Source organism: Rhincodon typus, chromosome 17 (assembly GCF_021869965.1).
Source record: "Rhincodon typus isolate 14 chromosome 17, sRhiTyp1.1, whole genome shotgun sequence".
NCBI classification, from domain to species: domain Eukaryota; kingdom Metazoa; phylum Chordata; class Chondrichthyes; order Orectolobiformes; family Rhincodontidae; genus Rhincodon; species Rhincodon typus.
In genome coordinates, this window is record NC_063348.1 from 50,189,937 (window position 1) to 50,202,286 (window position 12,350).

A 12,350-nucleotide genomic window follows, 5' to 3' on the forward strand; every position below is an offset into this window, starting at 1 on the left:
ATTTGTCAATAAAGCAACAATATTTAATCCAATTCATCTGAAAGCTATTTTATACTTAGGCATTTTGCTTTGGTTCAGTGTGCTTATATCTGTCAGCTAACAATTCCATTGCTATGGGCTGAGAACTTATTTCAGAAAACATACTATTTGAAGAGATCTCAGTGCTGCAATCTAATACTTTTCTCTGCTTATCACCAATGCTCCTCCCCCTCTTTATCTGTATATAGTTTGGATCATAATGGAAAAGTTGTTCAAATCAACTTTAACAATGCTACTCGGGACTCAATCCTTGATGTCCCTGTGGAACTGGTGCATCCTTTCCTTTCTGCTCTCAAGGACTATGTGAATCTTATGTACAAGCTGGAAAACCTACTTACTTTCAATTTGGAAGCAGGTGAGTTTACCAAACCGTATATTTTTCTGTTTGATATTTCTGTTTAAAAGTGCTGCAATGTTTAGTGTTGAATGATTTACATCCTGTGTACTGTTCAATAGGCAATACTATCAATGACCAGTGTCTTCAAATTATGTACACACTTATGCTATTTGCATGGATTGAGATATTTAATCACGACTTATGAAAATGTTAGCTCTGGTTTAGTTATGGGGCAAAGTTGAAGAATTACTTTTTTGCAAAAACGTGACAGTCAACTTTTTAACACCCAGCCCATTGAAAATGTCACAACATTCCCGCCTCATTTGATGTATTTGATCTTCACTGACTTTGATCTTCCCCAACGTTCATGCTGTTGGCAGAAATTCCAATTGAAAATCAAGACTCCTTGATATAGTTGGCAGTGTAACATGAAAGCGTGAACTTAAGAAAAACACAAGAAAAGGTTTACAACTATAAGACCCAGTGGGGTGCAGCAGAATAGTCAAAAGATACCAAGATAAGTTCTTTTTCTCAAACTACGCCAGCATACATCGGAGAAGGTGAGCACCAGGAGAACTCTGTGGATCCTGTAGCAAATCCTTGGAACTCTCCTTCACTGGCCTTTTCTGCCCCAGCACATTATGGAACTCCCCGCCCCTACCACCTTCCTCAAACACAAGCTTAATTTGAACCAATTACTGTTCCCTGGAATTATTACTAATGGTGGCTTTCAACCACAGGCCTGAAGTATTGGCTGGCAGACTAATTTCAAGTAATAAAATCACAGCTGCCAATTCAAAGATCTGTCAGATCACACTCCCTTCTGAACTGGTACCATTGTCAGAGGCCTTCCACTCTCCAATGCAAATTCCCATGAATATCTCCACATAAATTTATTTCAAGGGTTGGTGTGGGGAGTTTGGGGAGGCATCTAGGAATGTAACGGTATTTAGGGAACCGTCTAATCAGGAGATACAGACAATTCTCCATAACTGAGAGGAAGTCGATACATGACAACAGTACCACCTGCAAGTTCCCCTCAAAGACACGTACCATCCTGACTTGGAAATGTATTACTGTTCCTTCGCTGTTGCTTAGTTCTGCATCTCCCTTCCTAACAGCACTTTGAGCAATAAATGTTGGCCCAGCCTACGGCACCCATATCCCAAGAACTAAAGAAGTAAAAATTGTAAAGTGCTTTTCGAAGAACCTGTCATCCGTTTCTTCACATTGGCTCTGGTTCTTTTGCCAATCACTTTAAATCAGTTATTTATGCTGTTTATTGCTGTTTATTATAAAGTTGGTGGAGTTGTGGATAGTGCGGAAGGATGTTGCAGGTTACAGAGGGACATAGATAAGCTGCAGAGCTGGGCTGAGAGGTGGCAAATGGAGTTTAATGCGGAAAAGTGTGAGGTGATTCACTTTGGAAGGAATAACAGGAATACAGAGTACTGGGCTAATGGTAAGATTCTTGGTAGTGTGGATGAGCAGAAAGATCTCGGTGTCCATGTGCATAGATCTCTGAAAGCTGCCACCCAGATTGATAGCGTTGTTAAGAAGGCGTACAGTATGTTAGGTTTTATTGGTGAGGGATTGAGTTTCGGAGCCATGAGGTCATGTTGCAACTGTACAAAACTCTGGTGCGGCCACACTTGGAGTATTGCGTACAGTTCTGGTCACCGCATTGTAGGAAGGATGTGGAAGCATTAGAAAGGATGCAGAGGAGATTTACCAGGATGTTGCCTGGTATGGAAGGAAGGTCTTATGAGGAAAGGCTGAGGGTCTTGAGGCTGTTTTCGTTAGAGAGAAGAAGGTTAAGAGGTGACTTGATAGAGACATACAAGATGATCAGAGGATTAGATAGGGTGGACAGTGGGAGCCTTTTTCCTCGGATGGTGATGGCTAGCACGAGGGGACATAGCTTTAAATTGAGGGGTGATAGATATAGGACAGATGTCAGAGGTAGGTTCTTTACTCAGAGAGTAGTAAGGGCGTGGAATGCCCTGCCTGAAAAAATAGTAGACTCGCCCACTTTAAGGGCATTTAAATGGTCATTGGATAAACATATGGATGATAATGGAATAGTTTAGGTTAGATGGGCTTCAGATTGGTTTCACAGGTCGGCGCAACATCGAGGGCCGAAGGGCCTGTACTGCGCTGTAATGTTCTATGTTCTATGTTCTATTCCACCCAATGGGAACAGTTTCATTCTACTTATCCTGCACAGATCACTCATGATTTTAAACAGAGCTACCAAATCTCCTTTTAACCCTCTCTTCTCCAGTCCCCAGCTTCTTCAGTCTCTCCATGTAACTGAAAGTCCCTCAAGCCTGGAACAATTCTCTCAGCTGTAATGGATCACACCAAACCCCCCTCAAATATGTCAAGGAGATAGCTTAGACCCTAGCTTTTATTTTATTTCAAGGCAAGTGTAAGGTATTATGTTGCAGATGTAATTCCATTGGTTACACTATTCAGCTTTAAGCAAAACACACATTATTCTTACCTATAGTTAAAATACAAACAAAAGAAAGAAGAATTGGAATAATTTCAACTCTATTGGAAAACTTAACAGAATAATAGATTATTTAACTACTAAACAGCAACTGTTGCAATATAGCAATATCCCAAAAGCATATCCTTGGCAAATGCAAATTCAGTAAAATAAATACATGCAATATGTATCCAGTCCAGGAGGAAAAAACATCAAGAGAAAATTCTGACAGAGAGAGAGAACTCAAGCATTTTGCCATAGCAGGGAGAGATGTATGGCAGCTTCAAAACCCCAACAACTACTGAAAACTAAACTAAAAGCCTGGTTCTTTGGGAGCCTGACTCCACCCATTCATGCTGCTTCTATTGATCCAATTTCTATTTAAAAAGTTCCAAAGTCTCACAAATTATTTACTTTATTGGCTTGGAATAGACTGTTTGGTACCTCTGTCTCAATCTCTCTTCATTAAAAGAAACAGAACAAAATGCACCTCTTAAAGCATAGTATCATCACATGACACACTGTCAGTGCCTTCACATTCTTCCTGAAGTATGGTGCAAAGAATTGGACACGATTCTCCAGTTGAGGTCAAGCTAGCGTTTACAGAGGTTTAACATAACTTGCTTGCTTTTGAATTGTATAACCCTACTTATGAAGCTCAGAGTCCTGTCTGCTTGTGTGGAAACAAATAAAGATTGAGAAAGATGGGAGAGACAAACATTAGGGAGGTGTATGGAAGAGATGGACATGGAAAAAAAAATTACGATACCTTGATTGTTTACATACTTTGCTCAATAGTTTATGAGTAGAATCTTCCTCCATAAGGTTGCACTTAAAGAAACATAGTTCCTGTTTTTAATTCCAGGAGATGTACTAACCTTTGATAACTGGAGGATATTACATGGCCGTCAGAACTATATTTCGACTGCTGGTTCTTCACGTCGCCTGGAAGGAGCTTACGCAAGCTGGGATGAGGCTATGTCACGACTGCGTTGCTTAGAGCAAGCATTGTATGGCAACAAATAGATACTTCAGATATTAAAAAAAGGTTGTAATAGAGCAGGCCATTGATCGATAATAAGTGATTTTTAGTATTAAAACAGTAAATTCTAAAATTTGACAATGCATGCCCCAGATATAATCATGTAGGAGAAGCAGGATGTGTGAGTTAATACTTATATGATTCTGGGAATAAGAAAATGTTAGTATTTCAGAGGATCACTTAAATCAAGCATTTCTGACTGGGAGGGAGGCCGGATTGGGAAACTGATACTGAACAGTATTCCCTCTGAGCTATGAGCCAATCCGTCAAGTGGTGCACACATCTTGCTGAATAAATGAGGTTTACTGCAAGTCTGGGAAGCAAGTTTAGCTCACAAACAAAGAACTGGTGGCCTCCCACCTAATAGAAAACCAACAAACAAGTGGCAAGCTGACATGATTAATCAGTTAGAATTAAAATCCAAATTGCACCCCGGTTGGTTCTTGGAGCACGAAGCCTCTCACCACTTCCTTCCCCAACTCTCCCTTCCTCTTGCAGTCTCTTTGCTGGGTCTTCGCTCATGCATGTTGTGGCTGGAAAAGCTTTTGGGTGAGTGGTTGACTACTACACTGTATTTATGCAAAAATGTGGTCTTAGGGAATAAAAATATGGAGTTGACTTATATGTTGTGTCAACTTTACGCTATAATGTAAGGTACAATATAAAGGCAAGTACTTCTTCATCACATAAAATAATCACATATCTAGATTTTAAAAATCCACAATACAGTACAGAATTAAGTATGCAAATATATGGAGTCTGAAGAAAAGGCAAAGGGCACTGTCTGGAGTAAATATATGAAAATAATTGAAAAATGTTTTGTCACAAACAAAAATCGCAATTCTACCAGTAAAAATATTCTATTTTCCAAACTGTTTGTAGAAACCCAATTTATTGTTTGAAAATTTAGCAGCTGATTCAAGCAAATGAAAAATTCAATGAACTGGCAATAAATAACTGTCTAAAATGTAATAGGCCTCGGAGGCCATTTCCAATGGTGCTTTCAGGTGTTATAGAGTCTGCAAATGATGTCTGAATATGAATTGTCAATTTAGTCTATTTTTAATGCAGGATATCATCTGTAACCTTGCACTTGGAAGAGCCACCTCCTAGAGTATCATTAAGAAGTTAATTATCACAGTAATGAGTGCTTGCAATATAAGTACCAAATTGAATCCACTTGACAACCAATCAGCACTCTCCACTCCTACAGTATGCAGTCGTTTTCCTTTAGTATTCTTACAAATTGTCCGGTGCAAGACGAAAAGCTTCAACAAAAAGTGTCTTTCTAGATAATATTCAAGGTCTGTACTGTTTGTTACTGACTGTCTCCCATGGTATTTTCCCAGATGACCATCTTGGCAACTTGTAGTATTTGCCACCTCTGGCAATATGTAGTACTAGGTAAGGTTTGTGCTACAACTGCCTGGGGTGGGGTCGGGCACTGGAAATAAAGCCCTATTATACCCAGAGTCAACACAAATGTGAAAATCTGATTAAACAACTGAATTGCCAAAGTTTGAAAAACAAAAAGATACACACTAGGTTTTTATGATTAAGAAGAAAATATCTATTTATTATAATCAAACAATTTTAACAAGTGGCAAGAAAGAGACATGAATTGCTAACTTGTAACTATAACTTAAAATTCTACCACTCTTAAAAATTCTTGCACACATACAGACACACAAAGATTACAAGTGGGGAAGGAACAAAAATGTTGGTGAAGCACAATTCTAGCACTAGTTGGAAATACAGGCATTGATGAGTGGTTTTCCTTCTGTTCTCTTCTGATGAGGTCATGGAGTTGTGGATATGCCAGTTCCCCACTCTTCCATTCATTGATGGTTGAAGATTTGCCCTTTCACACATGGTGGAAGATTTGCCCTTTCAGTGTCTCAGAAGATGTTTGTTCTCCTTTTCCTGCCACAAAGGAATTTGCACACGGAGAGGTAGCAAGCTGCTCAGAATTTTCTTTAACTTCTCCACACACAGAAGGGAGAGAGGGAGATAGGTGCTTTATCCTTCAGAGGCTGGATGGTCGTGCAGTATTATTCAAACAAAACTGTCACCACTCAGCCAGGAACCAATCAAGATGTTGTTACTATGCTGAGTACTCCTGAACACACACAACTGGCCCTGATTGAAAAATCAATCAAAAGTCTGTCACTGTGCAAGATGTCTAGTACTTCATCCACTGCTTGAATAAGTCAACATTATAAATATAACTCATTGTAAGTTCTGGTAACTTTTTTTAAAACTGTGATTCAGGGCAATATCTTTTCCCATCTTTTAGTCCTCTGTCCAGAAATAGAAGTTGTCATTACTATTGTTTCATGGTATTTGTTACCACAGAGGGCTACAGAGACTGGTTCATAAAGTATATTCAAGGCTGAGAGAGAGACAGATTTTTAATCAGTAAGGGATTCAAAGAGTGTGTGGATAAGGCAGGAAATGGAGTTGAGGATTATCAGATCAGTCGTGATCTTTTATTGAATGGGAGAACAGACTCGATGGGTCAAATAGCCTACTTCTGTTCCACAGATTTGCTACCCTCTTGGAGAAGAAATCTCTGTCCTAACTGGATGACTCCTTACTCTGGAATTATGGCCTCTGATCTTAGACTTTTCCACAAGGGGAAATAACCTCTCAGCATCTCCCTTTCATGCCTCCAAAGAATCTTATATATGTCAATAAGGTCCTTTCTCGTTCTTCTAAACTCCAATGTGTATAGGCCAACAAATTCATCTTTTCCTCATAAGAAAATCCTTCCATACCTAGGATCAAACTTGTGAGCCCTCTATAGGCTGCCTCCATTGCCAGTATATTGTTCTTTAGGAAAGGGGGACAAAACGGTTCACAATATTCTAAATGTGGTCTAACTGGTATCTTATTTAGCTTTAACAGGACCTCCCTGTTTTTATACTGAATTCCCTTTGAACTGAATGTCGACATTCTATTTGCCTTCCCCATTACCTACTGAATTTGTGTGCCAACTTGTTGTTATTCATGAATGAGGGTTTCAAAATCTTTTTGTGATTCAGCTTTCTGTAGGCTTTCTACATTTGAATAATAGTCAGATCCTGTATTCCTCCAGCAAAAGTGTGTTACTTCACATTTCCCCACATTATATTCAATCTGCTCAATTTTTACCAACTCATTTAACCTTTCTATGTCCATCTATAGACACTTTGTGTCATCCTCACATTTGCCTTCCCACCTATTTTTGTGACATCTGCAAAGTTGGTGATTTTTTTTGCCTTCATTCATGGCACGTGGGCATTGCTGGCTGGGCCAGTATGTATTGCCCATCCCTAGTTGCCTTTGAGAAAGTGGTGGTGAGCTGTCTTTTTGAACTGCTGCAGTCCACATGCTGTAGGTAGACCCACAATGCCTTTAGGGAGAGACCCAGCGACAGTGAAGGATTGGCAATTTATTTCCAAGTCAGTATGCTGAATGGTTTGGAGGGGAACCCGCAGGTGGTGATGTTCCCATGTATCTGCTGCCCTTGTCCTTCAAGATGGAAATGGTTGTATGTTTGGAAAATGCTTTCTTTGGTGAAGTCCTGCAGTGCACATTGTAGATAATACACACTGCTGTTACTGAGCAACGGTGGTGAAGGGAGTGGATGTTTGTGAATGTGGTGCCAATCAATCGGGTTGCTTTATCTTGGATCATGTGAAGCTTCTTGAGTGTTGTTGGAGCTGCACCCATCCAAGCACGTGGGGCATATTCGTCACTCTCCTGACTTGTGCCTTGTAGACAGTGGACAAGCTTTAGGGAGTCAGGAGGTGAGTTACAGTCCGCAGTATTCCTAGCTTCTGATCTGTTTTTGTAAACACTATATTTATGTGGTGAGTCAACTTGAGTTTCTGGTCAACGGTAACCCCCAGATGTTGATAGTGGGGGAATTCAGTGATGTTAACACCGTTGAATGTCAAATGCAGGTGATTAGAATGTCTTTTATGGGAGATGGTCATTGGCTGCATTTGTGTGGCGTGAATGTTACTTACCACCTGTCAACCTAAGCCTGGATATTGTCCGGATCTTGTTAGATTTGAGTATGGACTGCTTCAGTATCTGAGGTTCATGAATGATGCTAGCATTGTGCAATCATTGGCAAACATGCCCACGTCTGCCCTTATGATGGAAAGAAGGTCATTGATGAAGCAGCTGAAGGTGGTTGGGCTGAGGACACTACCCTGAGGAACTCCTGCAGATATATCCTGGAGCTGAAATGTTTGACCTCCATCAATCACAACCATCTTCCTATCCACCAGGTATGACTCCAACCAGCAGAGAATTTTCTTTATTTTGATTTACTAATGTCACATATACCAAGACACAGTGAAAAATATTGTTTTGCATAACAAATCAGACCAGACAAATCATACCTTACATTATTATATCAGGGTAATAGAACAGAATGCAGAATGTAGTGTTTCAGCCATAGAGAGTTTGCCCAATACCCATTGATACCAGTTTTGCTAGGGCTCCCTGATTCCAACTCGATTGAATATGGCCTTGAGGTCAAGGGCACTGACTTTCATCTCACCTCTGGAATTCAGCTCGTTTGTCCATGCTTGCACCAAGGCTGTAACGAAGTCAGGAGCTGAGTGGCCCTGTCGGAACCCAAACTGGGCATCACTGAACAGGTTATTGCTGAGCAGTTGCTGCTTGATAGCACTGTTGATGACACCTTCCAACACTTGCCATCTTGACGATGTCCTCCTTATCCCAACTCTTCTGTTAGCTAGCCCATCCTGTATCCATGCTAATATATTACCCCTAACACCATGGGCTCTTGTCCCGTTAAGTAGCCTAGTATGCATTACCTTATCAAGTGCCTTTGGAAATCGAAATATATTGCATGTACTGGTTCCCATTTACCTATCTTGCCATGGTGTACCAGTCCAATCCACTCCTGACTGTTAGTGTAAGTTGGAGTGAGGAGCTGATCCACACAGATCTTATCTACCTAGAACTTTAGCATAAACACTGCCTACGTCTTGTTTTAGCACCTCCAGGCAAGTTCAAATGATGGCAATCAGAAATTTGGACCACAATTGTGAGCTAAAGCCAGACTTTCATATTGTCCTGTTAGCAGCTATTCAGTTCATGTTTTCACCTTCGCCCTCCAGATTTCCTGGATTCAGCTTAGCTTTTCTCAAAGTTCCATCTCTTAACTAACTCTTCTAGGAGTCTTAACAATACGCTTAAAATAAAACAAATAACATGTGCTTCAGACCTGAAACAAAAACAGAAATTGCTGGGGAACTCAATAGGTCTGGCAGCATCTGTGGGAAGAAAGCAGAGCTAATATTTTGAGCCTGGTGACTCTTTATCAGAGTCCTGATGTGCCACATGCACCAAATCTTAATCCTCAAAAGCCACATATGAAAAAGTCCTTCATATTTTCTGCCATTGTCTCACCCCCTTGTATTTCCTCAATACGTTCCAAAAGTTCAAAACTCTGTATTCTTGAGCAAATTCACTCCACCAGTGGAAATTCCATCCCTAAACATCCCTCTCCTCTTTGAAAGCTTAATTCCTTGACTGAGCATTTGGTCATCTTGAATAACATCTTCTCCTTAGGATCATTGTCAAGTGATGAAGGAGCTGCGTTCTGAAAGCTTGTGATTTCAAGTAAACCTGTTGGACTATAACCTGGTGTGTGTGACTCTGACTTTGACCACCCCAGTCCAACACCGCCACCTTCACATCATGGCTACCGCAGGATCAGTGTCAGCTCTTGCCTGATTAAACTGTTGAGCCTTTAGAAATGCCTTCTCGGCACTTTTTGACATCATGTGAAAATGAGCCCAAGTCCCACCAGCTCCAGAGTTGTGTAACAACATCTCCAACCAGGTTGATTAGAAAAACAGGTTAAATGATTAAAAAAAAAGATTTAGCAATTTAGATACAGAATCAAAGTATCCTACTGTACTTTTGTATTAGGTTTATCTTCTATTAGTGTGTGATTGTTTTTGAATTAATACAATGTCTTTTGTATATGAGTGATTCAGCCACTCATGATTGTACCAACTGAATAAGTAGGAATATTCATCCAGCCCACCTTATAACTGCTGATGATTCTTATCCACTTCTGTTTCATACTCTATGTAGATTTTTAAAATTGCCCACCATGTAATCCTGTTGATTAGTTTGATATTGCTTTGTTTAACATTATAAATAAATTTGTGATCTATTTTTAAATGTAAATTAGCCATTTTAAATACAACAGCTAACGCATTCCACTCATCAGAAGGCCTCCAAAAAGTGCAGAGTCATTTAAGAGACACAATCTGAGTCAATGAACTAATCGTGCTAAAAAAACAGAAATTGTTGGCGAAACTCAGGAGGTCTGGCAGCATCTGTGAGGAGAAAGCAGGCTTAATGTTTCAGGTCCGGTGACTTTATCAGAACTGAAAGCAGCTGGGAATAGGTGGTATTTACGCTGAATGAGATGGGATGATCGATGGGGGTATAGTTGAATGAATAGTTGGAGATGGAGCCCAGAGAGAGGGCACCATTCCTTCTGGACTCCCTGGTCCAACCCTCCTCCATTTCCAACACATCCCCACGGCAACTGTCCGTGCAGTGGCAGAAGATGTAACACCTGCCTTTTCACTTCCTCACTATCCAAGGCCCCAGCCATACCTTTCAGATGAAGCAGTGATTTACCAACACTTCACTCAATCTAGTCTATTCACTGCGCACAACATGGTCTCCTCTACACTGGGGAGTCAAAGCACATACTTGGTTTCCCTTTGCAGAACAACTATGTTCTGTCCACAAAAATGACCCTGAGCTGCTGCTTCTGCCACTGCAACACACTACCATGCCCTCTGGCCAACATCTGTCTCAGGCTCGCTGTAGAGCTCTAGCAAAGATCAGTGCAAGCTGGAAGAGACGCTAAACTTGAAACGTTAATTTTGCTTTCTCCCCAAAGATCCTGCAAGACCTGCTGAATTTCGCTGTCTATTTCTGTTTTTTGTTTCAGATCCCCAACATCTGCAATTCTGTGTTTTATTACATATAATTGTGCTTTCTATCCTGGGAGAATGGAATCAGCAGGTGACTGTGTATACAGAACACGCCTCACCTAAAGCCAATCAGAATTAAATCATGCTCTGTCTGGTCCAATCAGAGTTTGTGGATACCACTGGTCAAGTTGTGGTTGTAATCTTTGGAAATGGTTATTAAGTCCTCACTTCAGTGGTACAGTGTGCAGAAATCAGAAAGAAGACTTTCAGAAAAGAACTTCATCCCAGTTAACCAAGAACTAGTATTCCATTGTAAATCAGTTGAGTTCAATGTCTTGTTAAGTGTCACTCGTGTTGTATTTGTTTCGATATCAATACATTTGTAGACCTTGCTGAAACATATGCCCAGAGTGGTTTTGTATTTGGTCAGACACTGAGTCTTAGCATTAAGGTTAAATTGGATGTCAAAATTCTACACACTCATTATATTTCATTAAAAAGTCTGGAGAGTGAAGATCTATCTGTACAGACACATTTGTGTTGAATGTCAATGTGTCCCTAGTTGGCAGCACTGTCAAAGTGTGCTGAACAGAACATTGTATTTCACAGACACTAGTCCACGATCACTCCTGCCACAACAACAGCCAAGATACTTTTCCACTTTTAGAAATCAATATACTCAAGTCTCATTTCAAGTGATCAGGAAGGTGAATGCAATAGAAAGGTAAGGAACTTTACCATAGTTTTGTATCACATCTGTAATTCTATGTACGGTCTTGGTCTCTTTACTTGAGACAGGATATTAGAAGCCTTTCAGAGAAGGTCTATTCCACTGACTTCTGTGATGAAGGGACTGTCTTATGAGGAAACGGTGGATATGTTGGGCCAGTTTAGATGAATGAGAGATCGTCTTTCAAGACATAAGATTCTGATGGGACTTGACAGTGTGGAAACTGTGAGATGATTCCTCTTGTGGAAAAGACTGAAACAAGGAGATGCTTTGAGGGTTATCCTGTTTAAAGTGGAGTTGAGGAGGGGATGTTGTTCTTTCAGAGCATTGCTGGAGTGGAATTCTCTTCCCCAAAGAGCACTGATAGATAGTCAGATAGATTCTTGATTGACAAGAAAGTCGAAGAGCATAGGAGGTGGATATGAAGGTGGAGTTGAGGCCGCAATTAACACAGCAATGAACTTGTCAAATAGTGGAACAGTCATGGGTCCTGCTCCTATTCTGTACATTTATATGTTTTTTTCAACATATCTTCATTTATTATAGAAATCTGAGTGCTAATCATAAACCTTTTGTTGTCCTGATTTAATTAGCTCTGCTCCATAAATATAGCTCTAGGTGATCACTAAACAATGATTTGACATTTTGTTTAGTCTACCGTGTGAAATTTACTTCAAGGAACAAACTGATTGTAAAGGCAACAATTTATCTTTATACGGCAT

General features: G+C 40.2%; 1 non-coding gene across 1 annotated transcript; it reads left to right on the forward strand.

Annotated features, from left to right (window-relative positions):
• Positions 1-84: 84 nt before the first annotated feature.
• LOC109915986 lies at positions 85-11,296 on the forward strand. Its single transcript, XR_007263983.1, has 2 exons — positions 85-394; positions 3,736-11,296. It is a non-coding gene; the product is annotated as an uncharacterized LOC109915986 (transcript).
• Positions 11,297-12,350: the final 1,054 nt, after the last annotated feature.